At 35.1% G+C, this 20,078-nt stretch overlaps 1 protein-coding gene across 2 annotated transcripts in view; it reads right to left on the minus strand.

The window, feature by feature from the left end:
- LDLRAD3 (low density lipoprotein receptor class A domain containing 3) overlaps positions 1-20,078 on the minus strand; it is a 158,831-nt gene that overhangs the window by 49,079 nt on the left and 89,674 nt on the right. The gene's annotated exons all lie outside the window — the stretch shown is intronic.

Raw genomic sequence — 20,078 nt, forward strand, 5'->3', positions numbered from 1 at the left:
GATATGCTGAAGTTGTAAACCAACCAGAGAATGCTTTAAAGCAATATGGGGCAGTATATAAGTCTAAGGACTATTACTATTGTTATTCTTTTTCCTCAATGAGCCTAGGCTATTTGTTGATGCTCTGTATACACAAGATTCACAGTAGACTTTCTAAGTTTCATTAAAGATCTGATAATCCCCTACAAGTTTTGGATGTTTTATTTTTATACAACCTAGTATGATATAAGATAGAGATCATGTTTATTTAAAGTATGTTGCTTAGATGCATCTCAAGGACAATTACCTAGAAGGAGAAGAGTTGGTGAAGATTGATGGAATGTCCTTGGCTACTGCTCAACAGATTAGGAGTTATGGATTTTAAGCATAGCACTGATATGAAAGTAGATAATCAAAATATTACTGGAGATGATGAATGAGTATTTAAAAGTAAAAAAAAGGAGCAAAAACAGCACAACGCATGTGAATTACAATGTAGACCTGGAGCATGGAATGGTGCTATATATCTGCTGGTTTTTCTACATGGAAAAAAAATCACAAACAATTCAACTATATAAGCTGCAAAAATACTTTTAAATTTAAATTTTTAAACAATTGTTATCCTTTCTGAAAAAAGAGACACTGAAAACCAATCATAGCTTCAAAAGCATGCAATATCATTTCAGCAATTATTCATATCAATTTGGTTAGCAATACTAACCAAAAAGTGATCTATTCATATATGACATTAAAATCATAGGTAACTCCTCCTGAAAAGAATTCCAAATCCAAAGTGTTCACTGCTATATGTAGAGATAAAAAGTAACTGAAAGAGAGCCTCATTTTATGCTCTGAGTTCTTAGGAGGTCTTCATCAAATATGATAATACTAAACTTTATCATCTGTTGAGTGATAATGAAAACTGCAAACAGGGGTTCAGCACACAATTTGCAAACCAGCTGTTAAATATGTCTGGAGAGCCAGAGAATGGAAGAAGACTAGATGTCTTTTTCATCTCCTGCTAACTGAAACAAGCCTGCACATGTTTCACATGTAATTCTTCATCAGTAGGGTACAGGATAATAAAGGAACAAAATACATTTGATCATTATCTTATTCAATGACTCTCCCTTATCCAAAGGTCTCCTCACACAAATTTAGGGATGACAATGAGATTTGTTCCTCTGTTGGTTATACTGTATGCCTGCCTTTTGTGTTCCAAACCAGGCAGATGTTTCTTCACAACTTGATAACCTGTATGTTTCAAAATTGGAATATAAGAGGAACATAAATGTCCTCCTATCAAGGACATTTAAAAAAAAACAGAACAATCCTTTTGGAGCTTCAGATAGTCCAATCAATCTCCTAAAAATATCCATCTCAAATCTCTCCCTCATCAGATGGTACTAATAATATGAAAGAAGATGCGAGAGTAAGAGGAAGGCCCTAGAACAGGGAGAGAGTTAGAAGAAAATATGGGTATATATATCTTAATTGTATCTGGGAATTGTATAAGAAAGAATTATATGATTTGGGCACGCGTAGGAATGGTCTAATAGGCTTTGCAACCACCTTTTCAAAATAGCCAATCCAGAAATCCAGGTTGCCACCAATAGTAATAAGGGAAGGAGGGAATTCCTGGCAAGTGATAGTAGTACGAGCAATGACATATGAATAGAAGACAAATTAAGATTATAGAAATACCACTAACAACCAAAGAGAATTATTATCAACCTAACTCAGCTACTAGCAAATGTTCAGACAGTTGGCAATAGGTAGATAACGACAAAGGTATTATTCCAGGATGGCATTTGTCTCCATTGCTTTTCTACCAGATTATGGGTGATGATGTGAGGAAAAAGAGCTCTCCAAAATAGTCAATAAATTGCTCTCAATTCTCAGAAATTAAAAGATCATGCATTTTTTGTTCATATTCTTCAACATAAAAAGGACATTTGGGCTCTTGATGGAAGTAAAAAGACTGGAGCAAAAAATTAATAATATAAAAACCTGTTGAGACCCTTTTTTTTAGAAATATGAATAAAGGATTAATGTGCTCAACACTTGAGAAATAATGTGGAATAGAAATGGGCAAATCAGAGAAAACATTGCACATCTTGAGATTTTGGAAGAGTTCCAAGATGATGGATTCACCTTGGCAGTCTCCATCTGGGTGCCTTAAAGTAGTCCAGATAATCTGAAACAGGAAGATGAAAGGAACATTTTCCCCAGTTTGGCACAGTTTGTGTTGACAAAGCTACCCTAGAATTGTCTGAATCTTTTCAATGTGGGTAGCTGGAACTTTAAACTTTATATTTATAAAAAAATATGGGAAATATTCTGGTGATGAGGAAGGGCAAATAAATTCCTTCTGAAAATTGTCATAAAAAATTTAAAGAGCCCATTTGAGTTTCAGATAAGGGATAGTGTCATTTAGTAGGGAAATATAGTGAGGTCACAAAATCAGACGGGTCGTAAGATTTGTGCCTTTTCTATAATTAAAATATCAGCATAAATAAACAATTTGGCAGATCACTAAAGCAGCTATTCATCTTTAAAGAGCCGTGGAAAATCTTCAGGCCTTCCAAATCATAATGACTGGGAGTTAGATGTTAGACATTCTTGGCCCAGTGAATATGTAGATTATGCATCTGAAACCAACCCATTATTCAACACTTAAGGGGATTGCAAAGGAGAAGCCAAATAAAGTTGCAGAGATTTTTGATAGTCACTAGTGGTGAGTATCAGAAAATCTATTATGTAATTATAAACTAGTTCAAAATATAATAGCCTACCATCATTGGCTTCCATCTTTACTGAGGGTTCTACAGTCTGAGTGAGGAAGAAGCAGACATAGAAATAATAGTGATAACCCCCTTATGCAAAACACAAACATACAAACATTCTGAACTGAATCAACCAAGATTTCACACTGATTTTCTTCTCTGAGACTACACAGCCCATAGCAACAAACTTCTCATGTAACTGATTGTGTTATGCAGACTTTTAATAATCAGATCTTACTCTCACATTTTGGAATCACTGCAATTCCGAAGAATTTTTCCTATCTGAAGATTACAGAAAGACAAGAGTTGAATAAATCAACTAATTCCTTAATCTATCTCTTCAGTCATTAAAATATTTTTCTATTCATTTAGTAGATAAAGGACATCTAATGAGACATAGTTCTTTCAAGCACTTTATTAAGAGGACAGATGAAAAGTGTAACTAAGATAGACAAAGAGAATTTTTTTGAAAAGACTAAGCCTACTTGTGGATGAATGGAAAATCAAGAAATGAATGAAGGCCGAGTAGAAGAATATGCTTTTAAGAATGTTTTAGATGTGTGTTCTAAGGAAACCGCATGCATGAAGAGAAACATTTGAGAGATAAGCAAACTTTGAAAAAACATTTTAAAAAATCGACAACACAAAATAAAATTTCCCTCTTGTCCAGACAGCATTGATCAGCATAATCAGGGACATTAGAATTTTGCAGGGCTATAATTGTACATGGTTTCCCAATCATTACCTGATGTATTTTTGTAAAAATAATTAGCAAATATATTACACAAAGAAGACGTAGCTAAGGTTTTGCTATATATACTTGAAAAAAGATGACAAATCTTCAAATGTATTTGTGAGATTTTCAATCAGCGAAATTCCACTTTCAATCTCACTGCATATTCATCTTAATGATATATATGAAACTCATTTCTTCATTTTTTTAAAAATCTATTCATCAATATTTCATTGCAACAAGTATGTAAAATAATTTACATTTGGTTGTTGGGCCTACTACCAGTCAGAGAAACAGTTTTAAGACTTGTTCAAAAGAAAAGGCAATCAGTAAAGGGCAGTGTTAGTATATGCATAAGACCCAAAAGGAACAGGGAAATAAGTGATGAAAAGGAGAGAGGCATCAGTAGACAGTGAGAACTGCCTAAAATGCATTTTACACTTTTTTATTACAAGGCAAAGATCACTTTTCCACAGACCTAATTACTCTGGAGAGCCTTAAAATCCCAGCAAAAATAATTTTGCTGGCTTTTTCACAGCGATTTTCAGAGTGAGTTGTGAAGTGAAAAGAAATGCTAAGTGCGGCAAATCCCTATAGAAATTTTCCTAGCACCAGCTATTAAGATGTGGCAAGATAATTTAGGAACTCTTGAATTGTATACTCTCTAGTCTTACAGTAACCAAATTTGTTCAGAACTGCACTCTTCCTGAAGCTTCCACAGTGTGAGAAAATGAGTTTGCTGTTAGCTGCAAAAGGTAAGCTATTTTTTGATTTCAAGACTTCTGCTGAATTCATACATGTAATTTATTTATAGCATAATGTACAACTCTTGCCAATAGAGGGTTTTGTAGAGGATAATTTATGATTTCATGTTATTTGTCAACTAATTTCACTGTGGCTACTATGAAGAAAATAATTAAAGGTTTAGTGCAATGTGCAAAACCTTTGTCCCAGGATGTAGTATTTTAAATTTTATCAAGGTAGAAGATTAAAATCTATGTTTGAGATAGTTCTTTAATCCAAGAATAAGTATTTTAAAAATTTAGCATATATATCTGAGAGTAAAGGAAACATAATTTGTATATGGATACCACAGTAATACATTTAGAATAATGAATATTTGGATTATTTTAGTGATGCAGGCACATTATCAGATTTATCTGAATTGGAATGGATCTACTAAACCAGCTATGATGACAGAGACTAATTATTTAAGAATTAGTAGTAGTCATTTCACTTTCAGTTATTATTCAAAAGTAGGTACATCAGTCTATCAGTCTTGTTCTAAGAAAAAACATTTATAGAGCAGAATGAGAAGGAGATTGTGTGAAAAATGAAATAAAATGTTATAAAGAAATCATTGTGCTTGCTCCTTATAAAGTAACCTAGACTTCAATAAACATTAATAAAATAAAGCTTTAGGATCCAACAAAACTCTCTCTGTTTCAGTCTTTTAAAAGTAACTTGCTTCCATTTTAAACAATATCTTAAATAGTTATTCAATATACCAGTAGTGAAATTCAATTTTTTTTTACTACCAGTTCTGTGGGTGTGGCTTGTGGGCATGGTGTGGCTTGGTGGGCATGGCAGGGGAAGGATACTGCAAAATCTCCATTCCCACCCCACTCTGGGGCCAGCTGGAGGTGGCATTTGCCAGTTCTCTGAACTATTCAAAATTTCCACTACCCGTTCTCCAAACTATTCAAAATTTCCACTACCGGTTCTCCAGAACCTGTCAGAACCTGCTGGATTTCACCTCTGCAATACACTAAAAACAAGACAGATTTATTTTAAGAAACCAAAAAATATCTAGTGACCTAACTTAAATCTGATCTTAGTAATGCCCAAGTGCAATTAGCTTTTTTTCAGACACTCAAACCTCAGATTTTCTACTGAATTCCAAGTACTATTTATATTTTCTTTACAGTGCCAATGTTGATGAACTGTCATATGTATTCTTATAAACAGAAGAAATTAAATATATTACAAAGAATACATTCAGAGTTTGGGAGCAATCTTGGATGAGGTTCTGTTGATGAGGCTAAATGATTTCCATGGCTAAAGTGACTAGTTGTCTCAAGCAGAAGGAATCAGGAACCAAAGCAGTTCAAATGAATACAGGTATCAACTTTGAAATGGTTTGTGTTTGTTGCAGCCATTTTCTTCGTTTCTCAGCTTGACACACTTTGAGAGGGGCAGCTTCGGAAAGTCAGACCAGACATCAACAACTTACTATCTCGTGGGAAGCAAGGTCATACCAACAGGTGCTGGAAGAGATTACCAAGGAGACACCAGAACACCTAATTGGACAATTTATCCTGTGACAAGGAGGGAGGGAGGGACCTGTCTGTTCTTTAATTATACAGAAAACATGGGAAATAGCCAGAGCTGGTTTTGCATTTCAAACGTGCCAAAATGATGTACTCAATAAAGCAGTTCTTTTGAAAAAGCCAAACGTCTCAGAGTTACTGGATTGGGTGGGTTCACTACTCAGAACCTTGACAACAGGTTTATTGCATGCTTTCTACACTCTCTACAAGAATATGAACTAAAAGGGGCCAAAGCAAATTGGCACTAGATAAGAGTCAACAGAAACAAGGTGGGCTGGACTTAGATCTCTTGTGGGTGTGAAAGGACTTGAGACCAATTATTCACTTGACCCCCTGTCTTGGACTCAGTTTTATCATTTCCTGTAAGTTGGACTGTATTGAGATACAAATATAAATATACAAATATACAATTAAAAGCAGTTGAATCTGCCCTAGGTGGAGACAATTTTATGGTATTTGAATTGTTTTCTCTCCCTTTTTTTTTCTGAAGTCCACAATATTGATGTTTTTCAAGCATCTTAAATGCTGTTGTTTCATGTTCCCAGCTCTTCAACAAAATCTGTGTTTTATTAGATTGTTTATTTGTCAGATGCTTTTATAGTTTATAAACTGATTGAAATTGTATATAAATGAATTAATATATAAATAAAGCAATATATCATTTTAATTATAACTGAAGAACTTAATTCAATCTTCAGTTAAGGAAGTTGGAAAAGATAGTGGACTACCCTGCAAAGAACAGGGCTAAATGTTTTAAACCATAGTTTGCCTTGCTTTGTTCTAAGAAAAAAGAGCAGTTACTAGTTTTGTTATTACACCCAACTTTGCCTACTAGAGATTTTAAAACACAATGAATGAGCCTGCTGATCCTCCAACTCATGAGAAAGGATAACTCTTCCCAAAACTGCCTGAGCAAGTTTTACCAGATATAAAATACATTATATCTCTACAAAGGACAAGTGAGAATAATCTGCCTAAACCCACAAACTGAAATTGAATAGGGAACATGAAGTTTGTGGTGTTCTTTAAAGAGAAGAAGAAAGTATCCTAATAGAATTATAAGCTATCTAGCCTTCACACAGTTTTGACTTGAAAGCAGAGAAGAAAGCATTCTTCTTCCTCCTCTTCCTCCTCCTCCTTCTACAAAGCATTCAGCCTGTACTTGCAGTTTTGTGCCAATACTTATGAAATGCACAAATGAGAGGTGGGGTATTTTGTCAACGATACTGCCCCATGACTTTTCATATACTGAATTCCTACTTTCATAAAAGTCTATTCATCTACACTTGAATGCACACCAAGACATACAGACTGTGTATAAGATACATAAGAGACAGGATCATTAGTAAAACAACCTGGGTCCCAAGGCAAACTTCTCCAAAGGGTACTCAATAATAAGCCCAAGTGCTGATTCATACTGCACATACTGGCTTCTTTTGGTATTCTTTGGTGTTTTTTTTTTCCAATTATCCAGCATGCATTAGCAATAAGTTGCTTGTATCTGTTCTAATCTGCTATCTGAGACCAGCTTTTTTTTAAAACCACTTTAGCTACAAATGTTATTTTATGTCCTGGTGGATTATACTCTGAAACAAAGCGGCACACCATGTTTGTTTTCTGAAAATCTGTATACCGGTAAATCTTGTTAATCTACAGAAGCATGTCTTTAAAAAATTGACACATTACAATCAGGGGCTGGGTTACTTCAACGTTTAAGCGAATGTTGCAACTAGTTTTATAAAGTGTCTGCTATGTGGAAAAATTTGCCTGTTCACTGAATTAGACACAGTTAATCATAAATAATCCATTTACTAGATAGAAATTGGTGAAGTTTTTCTGTATCCGATCTAATCCACTATCCGAGACCAGCTTTTTTTAAAACCACTTTAGCTACAAATGTTCTTTTATGTCCTGGTGGATTATACTCTGAAACAAAGCAGTAGTTGCACACCATGTTTGTTTTCTGAAAATCTGTATACCGTATTTTTCGTAGTATAAGATGCACCTTTTTTCCTCAAAAAAGAGGCTGAAAATCTGGTGCGTCTAATGCATCGAATACAACATTTTTTTGCCTCCTGAAGCCCCGCTCCTTCACCAAAATGGCTGTGCCTAGCCTTATGGAGGCTTTCAGACAGCTCTTGGGGGCTGGGAGGGTAGAAATGAGCAAAAAATGGACCGTTTTTTGCCCCCACCCCAGGCCCCAGCATCACTCTATAAGCCTCCATAAGGCTATGCATGCAATTTTTTTTTGACAAAAAACAGCACGTTTTCATGAAAAAGGGGGCATTTTTTGCTCTTTTTGCCCCCCACCCCCAGGAGCACTTTGCAAGCCCCCAGGAGCTTGCAAAGCTATTCATGCCTTTTATTTGAAAAAAACGGGGAGGTTTGCAGAGTGCAAAAACTCCCCCCCCCATTTCGGAAAGCTCTTTAGTTAGAGTGATTGATGAGAATTACATTGATCAAGTGCTGTGTCAGCAGAAACACGTCTTAAGTGCTGCAGGTTGTCAGTGATTTCCTTCTCCAGCACATGGATAAATACACCTGGAAACCTACTACCTACCTACCTACTCTCTCCCTCTCCCTACCTACCTACTGTATTTCTCTCTCTCTCTCTCTCTCCCTCCCTCCCTCCACCTACCTACCTACCTACTCTCTCTCTATCTACCTATCTACTGTATTTCTCTCTCTATCCCTCTCTATCCCTCTATCTACCTACCTACTTTTTAAAAAAAATTGCCTCTTCAAACCTTGGTACGTCTTATATTCCGGTGTGTTTTATACTACAAAAATATGGTAAATCTTGTTAATCTACAAAAACATGCCTTTAAAAAATTGAGGTACATTAAAATCAGGGATTGGGCCACTTCAACACTTAAGTGAATGTTGCAACTAGTTTTATAAAGTGTCTAATATGTGGAAAAAATTGCCTGTTCACAGAAGGCTGCTGAGTTAGACACAATTAATCATAAATAATCCATTTACTAGATGCAAATTGGTGAAGTTCTTCTGTATCTGCTCTAATCCGCTATCTGAGACCAGCTTTTTTTTAACCCCTTTAGCTACAAATGTTCTTTTATGTCCTGGTGGATTATATTCTGAAACAAAGCAGTAGCTGCACACCATGTTTATTTTCTGAAAATCTTTATACCGGTACATTATATATCCTGTGAAGGACTCAGAGGGACTTCTGAAAATAAAAAATATACTAGAGGTAGTATAAGTCAATTCAATTTTCCTTTGTTTATAAATAAAATAATCAGGTAATATTGTATTTTTTCAACTGGAGCAGAGAATTTGGAAGATTCGAAATAGATTACCTGCAGGTAATTGGGGCTGATTAGCAAAGAAATAAACATTAATCACTATGCTTTTATCTTTTGTATGTAGAAGAAAAAGGAAATGATCTTGCAATAAAATCAGAGGATCTCACTTTTATACCCTCATGTTAATAGTTTCATTGCCACAGCTAATATGATAAATAACTGGAAGTAAAAGGGAAATGTAATAGCTTGGTTACAAGATTCTCTTTTGAAGAAAACAAGCTCCCTTCCAGAAAGAAATCAGTAGCTAATAGATTGTTCTGTTAATGGACTCAATCCCTATGGGTGGTTCATATTACAATTCAAAGACCATGTTAATTCCAGTTAGGATTATAACAACAACAACAACAATAATAATAATATCTAAAATATATTTAAAATAAATACATAAAAAATGAGAGGTTAGAATGCACTTTCAATGGAATGTATATTGGATTTAAACTATTTAATTACATCAAATTGTTTCAAAAGAGTTGGAATGCCCCTACAATATGCAAGAGGTTATATTAACTCTAGCTGCACTAATGAAGAGATCATCAATACACTTAGCATGGATATTGATATTCCCTGGCAGGAACAGAGAAACTACCATTCAAGAAGAGCAGGGAAACTAGTATTGCAGCAGCTATGAAGCCCACTTATCCTAATGAATTATCTGAATAACAAAGGACACGATTTTCTCAGCACAAATTGGAGTATAGGGTACTCCAGCATAAACAGGGACAACCCTATTCTGATTTGTCTAGTCTATGATTCATTTTTCCCCTCCCACAATATTTACGTTACAGTAAAAGCATAACCGTTTTAACTAGATCTGGGACTACTACTCCTGAGAAGGGAAGATTTAACTATTTTTTCCCCAGACATTTCTCTTCCCAAGTTCAAATCTACATGAAATATTTTTCTAAGAACCTTTAATTGATTTTGTGTGGAAGGAGGGATACATGTTGTGGATTCTGAATTGGCACCTATGAAGTTATAAAAAAATGTTCAGGTTTATTAAGAACCTAAGCCATGGATTCCAAAGAGCAGGCTTGGTTATCATTTCAGTCCCTTTTTGGAGCAAGTAAAAAATGTTCTGCTTCCAGTGCCGCCAATATCAATCCAAGAAAAGGACAACTGTTGGACTAGAAGACCTCCAAGGTCACTTCCAACTCGGTTATTCTATATCCTCTTGAGTAAGTCTTCAAGTCACCTAAGGATATCTATGGACTGATTTCAAAAGAAACCTTTCTTTCTTATCAATAATGGTATCAGGTACTCACTAAATCCTAAATCCATTATGATTAGAATTCTAATCTGATTAGAAGTCAGTTTGGTATAGTGATTAAAGCATTAGGATAGAAATCAGGAGTCTGTGAGTTCCAGTCCCACCTTCAAGTGACCTTGGATAAGTTACTTTCTTTCGGTCCTAGGAAGGAGGCAATGGCAAACCACTTCTGAAAAATCTTAGAACTAAGGAACAGATGGTAAAGGCCTCCTACTACCAGGTGGGTCACTGAGAAGGTGGGACGGCCTCTATAGCAACTCCCTTTTTCTGGAATTGCTTAATTTCTGAAATATGGATGACCCCACCCTCACAGCCTTCCATAAACAGAAGAAAATGCTCCTCTTCTGGAGAGCCTTTGGGGATTAATTATAAACAAAGTCACAGTTTGTTTCTTATTCTTCGTAACTATTATAATTCCAATTTTGTACCATGTTTTAATATGTAAATTCTGTATGTTGCCTTGAATCCAGCTGGTTTCAGGAATCAGATAAATATTCCCATACCAGTTTTTATAATTTGCTTCAAAAATTTAAAATTTCTTTTTTTCTTCTTCTCAATGTTTCTTATCATGCCTCCGCAATGTTAATACAATGATGTTGTATGAAGATCTTATATTTAAATTTTATTTCCTGCTATAGGCTGCTGTCTTGCAGTTATGGGTTTGCAGTCCTACAGGGTGGGAGCCAAGTTTCCCCAACCAGATCTACCAGGCCTGTAACCTTCCTTTCTTCCCAATAAGAAGGGCAGCATAGTATTCTACTTTGCAGAATTTTCCTTGCAAAGTCATTGCTCTCCACTTCCCCAAACATAATCGAATTTAATTGGATTTTAATTGTGTTTCCAAAATAATTTATTTTCTTCTTTCTTTTAACAAAGTTGAAAAAAATGCTATGAAACAAAATTTGTCCTAATAAATAAGTTGTTGAGTCAGTGAAACAACCATAGGAAGCCAACAGCTATTCATCACGATCAGCACATGATGACCAGAACTGCATTAGCACAAATTAGTGTAATACATTAACATGGATTAAAATCCTCTTGGGTTTTATTTGGTGTCGAATCTGGTGCAATGAAAAGTCTGAACTTACATCCTTGCATAGATGACTTTACCTCTCAGCATGCTGTTTTAAAAGGTTCTCTTATATGAAGAACAAATAGCTCATTCAAATTTTTTTTCTATGGAATAACAATCTGATAACTACAGTAGCTAGTTTTGTGGTATGGGTCTTTGCCAATTGCATCTTGATTCAGGCCACAAAAACTTTCTTCAAAGGAAATCTATCTTAATTCTTTCAGAATAAGTGTATGTGTAGATATAGCCTTTTTTTTAAAAGGTTGAAAGCACCGGAGGATGAATCAGGCATCAATAAAAAGTATATACTAGGTACTTCAGTGAAAGGAATAATATATGTAGGAGCAAATTATTATTATTTTCTATTAATAATATCACTCAAGGCAATCAATTCTACTTTATATAATTTTGTTTAAAATGTATTAAATTGCATATAGCAATTCTAAGGATACAAAAAAGAAATCAAAGACAGGGTCACAATAGATATAATGCAGATTTGACGACAGTAATAAATAGTTCAGGACATGTGGGGGCACCATTATGTAATGATACATAATAATACATAATGATATGTATTTATCAAGTGCCCAAAATAATTTTCAGAAATTTGAAAAATCTCATAATGATGTATATAATTTTGGAAAAGTGGTCAACCCTAAAGCCTTTTATATATTTTGGTGCTCATGTGAATTAAAATTGTATGACATTATATAATGCCCAATTTTCCCATCTTATATAAGAAATGCAGAATCCAACAGAAGTGATAACCCCATTTGGATATTCAGGTCATCTCTGGAAACAAATCAGCACTTTCTTTTACCTTCATGACGAAGCAGATAATTATAAAACCTAAGAAAAAAAACCGTCTTTTGGGAGACTAAGCTGAGGTATAACAAAGGACACCATAAAGGAACAACATGTTCATTTTTTAATTCAAAAGTTTGCTTATTTATTAATTATATTGATTTAATGTAATCAAGGCTCACCCATCTTGTCATTGAAAACAGTTGCATCGGAATCCTGTAACAAAGCTTTAAAATCGAGTAGACAATTTCTGAAAACTGATACACAATAGCATGCATCTCTATAAATGCTCAAACTGTAAAATACTTGTATAATGGTCTATTGAATGTTTTTTAATTACTAAGTCATCAAATGTGCTATTTAAGTGCCTTCCAGAATTTTATCTGCTTCACATTTTGTAGCAATGTCCCTAAAAACAATGAATTCACTTAAAATACAAACGTTTTATTGTGGTATAGTGAAGAAGAACAGGCAAGATAATAAGTTATAGGAGAAATTACTTCCAGCTGACAAAAAATTTTAGAAGCTGCTTCTGGGCACCAGATGCTATAACTATGCTATTTGTTGCTAGTAAAATATGCAGAATCACATACTTGCTTTAATTAAGCATTTGGTGTCATTTAATTTGTGTCTATCTTAAGCATTTTCTTGTTTTTTTTATTTTGTCTGTTTTTAACTATTAAGTTAAAGATTTAAATTGGTTTGAATTAAGATAAGCACAACAACTACAAGTCAAGTTTTAGTGTACATCCTATGTAAATAATAAGCCAAGACCAGACACAATAAAGAGAAATAGCAGAATTGGGTTAAGAAGAAGCAGTCAAAGCAATTTCTAACCTTCTGAATGTACAAAAGACTTAAATTGGCTTAAATTAAATGTAATGTACTTACATAGTCTTAGTGGAAGGAAAAATGTGCTAAACCTATGTCCAGTTTAGAAAAATGAAACTAAGCATGTGGGTTCTTATTTTCCTAATTTTCAATTATATACTGGAAATATTTATTAAACTCAGTTTTACACTGAAATGAAAATTATATTGCAAATTTATGCTTACAGATAAAATTGAAGAATTATAATCTGGCACTTCTAAAATGTTAGCAAATTCTTGGCTCTAAATGCAATTAGAACTCTGTTGTATTTCAGTTGTATGCACTAAAGGCACTCAAGATGTACTTAGATAATATTGGATGAGTATCTAAAATTTGATTCTTCTTGCATTGAGAAACTGATTATTTGCAATAATCCTTATTTCGAAATGGGCAGGGGGCAATGCAGACTGAAAATGGGACTGTTACTCCTACTCAATAGCAATAGCAATAGCACTTAGACTTGTATACTGCTTCACAATGCTTTACAGCCCTCTCTAAGTGGTTTTACAGAGTCGGCATATTGCCACCAACAATCTGGGTCCTCATTTTACCCACCTCGGAAAGATGGAAGGCTGAGTCAACCTTGAGACTGGTGAGACCTGAACTGCCAAACTGCTGGCAGCCAGTGATCAGCAGAAGTAGCCTGCAGTACTACACTTTAACCACTGTGCCACCAAGGCTCACCTCAATGCGTTTGAAAATTAATAAAAAGAATATACTTTACTAAAAGTATTCTTTGAACTAAAAAAAGGAGCACTAATATTTTAATTTTTCCTCAAACGACAGTCTCAACCAGGTTTTGCTAATTTTCACATCAGGTTCACACTGTTTTGGTTTATTATTCATGAAGTGAAATATTAATGGGAACGAATTGTCAAACCAGTAGAAGTAGTTGCTTTTCTGTTATTATTAAATTAGTGTGCAACACCAGTGACAAAGGATATCTGTTATTGCTATCTGCTGATAGTGTATCACAGTCTTATTCTGAATTCAAATTTAGAAAGTACTAGAACTTTAAAAGTCACGGTGTCATATTGAATGTGCATAGGTCTGTCCTGGATTTTGGGATCAGATGCAAACTTTATCCTAATTTAAAATACAGCATATCAAAGACCTAAAATTCTGCTTTTTAATATATAAAAAGGTAAAGGTGTCTCTGCAATGCCAGCAGTGTCTGAAAATGATTCTATGGTCATGTGGCCAGCATGACATCACATCGCCGCACAGAGTGTATAGCGCAACACGGAACCTTCCCACTGAAGTGATGCCTATTTATCTACTTGCATTTTTACATGCTGATGAACTGCTAGCTTGGCATGAACTGAGGCAAGTGACAGGAGCTCACTCCATCATGTGGTGGTAGGACCCAAACTGCTGGATCTTCTCTGGCATCTATTAAGGCACTGAGCCCCTATGGCTCTCTTTTAATGTGCAGGAACAATAAAATATTTGAATTATCCTGCTTTGAGTGACTTTTGCATATAACTTAGATCTGTACACTTCTATATTTCATATAAGTGGCAATATGAAAGAAAATCTCTACGCAACCTATGGTAGTCCTCAACTTACAACCATAATGGAGTCCAGACTTTTCATTGTAAATCATGACTGGCCCAATTTTATGACTTTTTTCCAAGTAATCATAAAGCAAATACGTTGGTTGTTAAGTGAACACAGTGGTCACTAAGCAAATTCATTCTCCCCTATGGGTGTTTTTTGCCAGAAATCAACAAAAAACATTGTAATTTGCAGTCATGTGACTGGAGAATACTGCAACTAGCTATAAGCCACCATCAGAACAATGGAATAGGGACATGATTAACTTTTTGGAAAGTCCATTATAACTTAAACCAGTCATTAAATGAGGATTACCTTTACATTTGTCCACGTAGAAAAGATATTCCAAAGAAAATATTCTGATTGGTATTCCTCAGTAAAAATGAAAATAGAGCCAGTCTTTGAATTGTTTATGCTGATTTTTTCTGTTTTTTGCTTCCAACTATTTAGTAATTATTAATCCATTAGAGGACCTTTATCCATTATGTTATTATATTTTGATAAAGAATAAGATGGGCAGTAGCAAGGGAAGGAGGGAAGGAACTGGTATTTGAAGGCCAAGGTTTAGGATTAAAAAAGGCTTTAATCAATATGATTTTTTAATTTCATCTCTGTTATGATCAAGCATTAAACACAGAGCATGGTCACAAACAATAAACCCATAAGTGATAGGGGAGAAGAATATTTAAGATGCAAAGCACAATGAGGGTGTCAAAGATATGAAACTTCCAGTGCATTTGTGAAACCGGATTAGAAATGAAAGCAGAATGACTTACCTAAGCAAATAACATGCATATCACTTGGTGGCTCTTTACAAAGTCTTATCTGATTTTTTTTTCTATTACTAGGAGCCCAGACAACTACTGATTCATATGCCATCATACTGTATATCTTTTAATGGATCATTTATCTCTTCTACCTTACGGAATTGAAACTTTGTTATAAACAGAAGATTGACAATGGAGATTAGAGTAGCAGTCTCCATAGAATGGGGTTAATAGCCCAACCAAATTTCAGAAAAAAATTGAGTAGAAGAATGAGAAGCTAATCAAGAGGAAAATGCATAGTAACAGAATATGTAAACCAAAAATTAATGAGGCTTGAAGACCAACAATGCTACTCTTAAACCAATAACTTCTTTATTGTGATATTGCCATGCTTCAGCAAACTGCAAGCATCAGTCAGTAAAGGAACATGCAAGCCAACAAAAAATTAAAATCAGTTTACAGTAGCAAAAAGAATTAAGAGGTTTTTAAAGAAACATTTACATATAGAATCCCACCATAAAAAGTTAAAATAGCACCTTGTTTTAGTGTTTATCTGAAGCATATTTTAAAATAATCTATATATGGCAAATACCCAAGAAATCAGGATATAGAATTTATTATAAGATTAAGGAAACAGTTTGAAAACATAGTGTGGGATTCTTGGGAAGACAAAGAGAATCCCAAGAGTGATGTGGAATGCAAAAGTATTTTAAAGATAAAACTGGATTTGAAAAAAAGAAAGTGAAAAATAGAAATGTAAAATAGTTTAATTTATCTCCCAGATATGACACCAACTATAACAACTCTTTCTAAACAAAATCATCTGTAGGATATAATAGAGGGGCTTTTTGGAATGTTATTATCTAAATATGTATGTCCAAAAGTAATAAAAATATGCATTATTAATAAAAGGCAATATAACATCTACTTCTGGTAGAGTTCTGAGCTGTGATATATTCTTCTGAAAAGAATATTTTGTTTTAGGCAGGATGATAGAAGAGATTAGAAAGGATATTGTTAATATATTAGAGAAAAATAAAAATGAGAAAAGTGACATTGAAATGGTATCAGTTCAAGTAACTGTCATTAGTATATTCTTGCAGCAAAGTAGCAATAATTGAAAGACTCCATAGGGAAAGAAACTGGTCTTTCCATAGCATCTCACTGATTTTTAAGCCGTTTATTGTTAATAATTCCTAGAAAATCTGATCATAATTTATTCATAATACAATGGTACAAACCACACATAGAAACCTAAATGCCTACACTAATTGAATATTCTGTGTTCTGTGTGCGTAGCTTGGTGGGCATGGCATAGCTTGGTGGGCATGGCAGGGGAAGGATACTGTAAAAATCTCAATTCCCACCCCACTCCAAGGCAAGGTTACTGCAAAATCCCCATTCCCTCCTGATCAGCTGTACTTGTGAAGCAGAGAATAGATGGGGACGGGGCCAGTCAGAGGTAGTATATACCGGTTTTACGAACTACTCAAAATTTCCGCTACCAGTTCTCCAGAAATGGTCAGAACCTGCTGAATACCACCTCTGGCGAGGCGGGTGGAATTTTCAAAATACTCATGAAATTATTTTGGCAAGGCTATAATAGTTATCATTTTTCTACATTTAGCACTGATTACTATATTGAAAACTACTTTAAAAATATAAGCAAAGCAATTGTGCTGTTCGACATTGTCTTCTATAGTTTCTCTCCATTCTGTCATCGGGCAGAATCAACCTGCTCCACATCCCATCCATTAAACAGTGTTATCTGATGGGACCTAGGAAATATGCTTTCTTTGTTGCAGCATCTGGTTTCTGGAACATCATCATCACAGATATTGATTTGTCCCCACCATGACCTTGTTTAAGAGCTCCTTAAAACATGGTTCATTGCCTAGATTTGGTGTTAGAGTTGGCATTGGACCCCTTACGATTAAAATGGTTCTTGTTAGATATTGTTGGAAGATTTTATCCCAGTGCCTTTTACTCTTTTGTCTGTATATTTAATTGTTTTAATAGTGTATACCATCTAGCATCACATACCAGACAGCATATAATACAATACAATACAATAGTAGAGTTGGAAGGGACCTTGGAGGTCTTCTAGTCCTGCCTAGGCAGGAAACCCTATACCGTTTCAGACAAATAGCTATCCAACATCTTCTTAAAGACTTCCAGTGTTGGGGCATTCACAACTTCTGGAGGCAAGCTGTTCCACTGATTAATTGTTCTAACTGTCAGGAAGTTTCTCCTCAGTTCTAAGTTGCTTCTCTCCTTGATTGGGTTCCACCCATTGCTTCTTGTTCTACCCTCAGGTGCTTTGGAGAATAGTTTGACTCCCTCTTTTTTGTGGCAACCCCTGAGATATTGGAACAATTAGCGGGAACATGCCCACCTAAATAAACAAAGGGCTTCGGATAGAGGACGGTATGTATTTAATTTATCCTTTAGTCCTTTATTCTTATATCCTTTATTTTTAATAAAGGAACCATGGTGGCACAGTCATTAGAATGCAGTACTGCAGGCTAACTCACTGCTCACTGCCAGCAGTTCAATCCTGACTGGCTCAAGGTTGACTCAGTCTTCCTACCTTCTGAGGTTGGTAAAATAAGGATCCAGATTGTTGGCAATATGCTGACTCTGTAAACCACTTAGAGAGGGTTGTAAAGCACTATATAAGTCTAAGTGCTATTGTTATTTCAATAACTTGTCAGAATGATAAATATTTATTTAATCGTTTAATGAGTTCTGAGTAACTTTCCTTCTCATCATTGCCCTTATCGTATCAACCTCTGTGTATCCTTTTTTCTATATATATAATCATATGATTGTCTATATAAATGGATGTTACATAAATTATTTGACCTGTATCTTCCAACTGAAAAAAGGTTAGACTAGCTAAAACTCTTTTTTTAAATCCTGTGATACATAAAAGCAAAATTTTAGGCCATGAAGTTCAAGATCTTAATAATAATAATAATAATAATAATAATAATAATAATAATAATTTGAATTTATTAGCCGCTCCCTTTCCAGGCAGGACTCGGGGCGGCGAGGTCTTTATTATTAAACTAGGTCTTTATTAAATTAAAAATACTCTTGTTACAAGATTGTTCTAAAATGCCCAGAGATTTCTGTCTGCCATAAAATATAGGCAGCAGTTATTTTTAAGAATGATAGAGAAGAATCCATATAAATCTGAGCATTTCTGTATGCTTGTGTGAAAAATTAATAAGACTGCATTTTTTCCTCTCCCTCCAAATCCATCATTTCTCATTTTCTCATTTCTTTTTCAATATGATTGACCTATTGCTGATACAAGTGTACAGTAAATATGAAATCCCCAGTTCTTTCTAGGCATTTTCCAATCACACAAAGTTTCTGAGCTAACAATTTCTATAACCATGAATGCTGACCACCTCTGCAATACTTGATATTGTTGTTTGACACTGGAACATGTTGTAAACTCCTTATGTGTAACACTTGGGAAACTACTAAAATGCTACAAAAATATCCAGCACTATACACTATATTACTTCTACAAAACAAGATATTCTATTATTCCTTTAAGTATTGCTAGGATAGGAAGAATGCCCTTTTATTTATTTATTTATCTATTTATTTATAGAATTTATATGCTACTCATCTTAACTTCAATTCTTGTAGTCCTTAACACAGTGATGGTGAACCTTTTGGGCACAAAGTGCCCAAACTGGAAGGTGCGTGTGTGCACATGCGCGCACGCACCAGAGCACTGGAAACCCGATGACCAGCTGGCCGGCGCGCGTGCGCACCTCAGAAACCCAATGACCAGCTGGCTGAGCTGAGGCAATGGTATGCATGCCCACAGAGAGGGCTCTGCGTGCCACTTCTTGCACTCGTGCCATAGGTTCGCCATCACGGCCTTACAGCTACAGTTGTTATCATTTTCAAAAAGTGTATATATTTTACTTTTAAAAAGGGATGCATAAAACCCACTGACCCCAAAATGTAAGAATCATAACCAAAAATTATATGAAGTTGTCTTTCCTCTCCGAAGCAATCACCCCATACTTTACCACATGGGTTTCCAACCTTTTGGCTTGCCTAGGCTACAAGAGGAATTTTATTGGGCCAAATAAATAATAATAATAAATAAATTTAATTTGTTAGCCGCTCCCTCTCCACAAGGGACTCGGGGCGGCGTACAATAAAATAAAAACACATACAAATATACATATAAACTACACAAATACACATACATACACATACACAGAGGAGGTGACAATCATTAAATACATCACAATAATAATACTAAAATTAACCATTAAAATATCCCATATTAAAAATTACAAATTTAAAAGGAACTGTCAGGAGGCAAAGGATGAAACTACGGTTGAGCCAGGCCAGATAATTGAAAAAGGTGGGTCTTGAGCTTTACACGGAAGGAGCGGAGATCGGAAGTAATCCTGATGTCAAGGGGGAGGTCATTCCACAGGGCTGGGCCCATCACAGAGAAGGCCCTGCTCCTGGGTGTCGCCCCCCGACACTGTTTAGCAGACGGCACCCGGAGAAGTCCCTCCCTGTGTGAGCAGATTGGTCGTAGGGATG

This window comes from Natrix helvetica, assembly GCF_964273705.1.
Source record: "Natrix helvetica genome assembly, chromosome: 1".
In the NCBI taxonomy this organism is placed as follows: Eukaryota; Metazoa; Chordata; class Lepidosauria; order Squamata; family Natricidae; genus Natrix; species Natrix helvetica.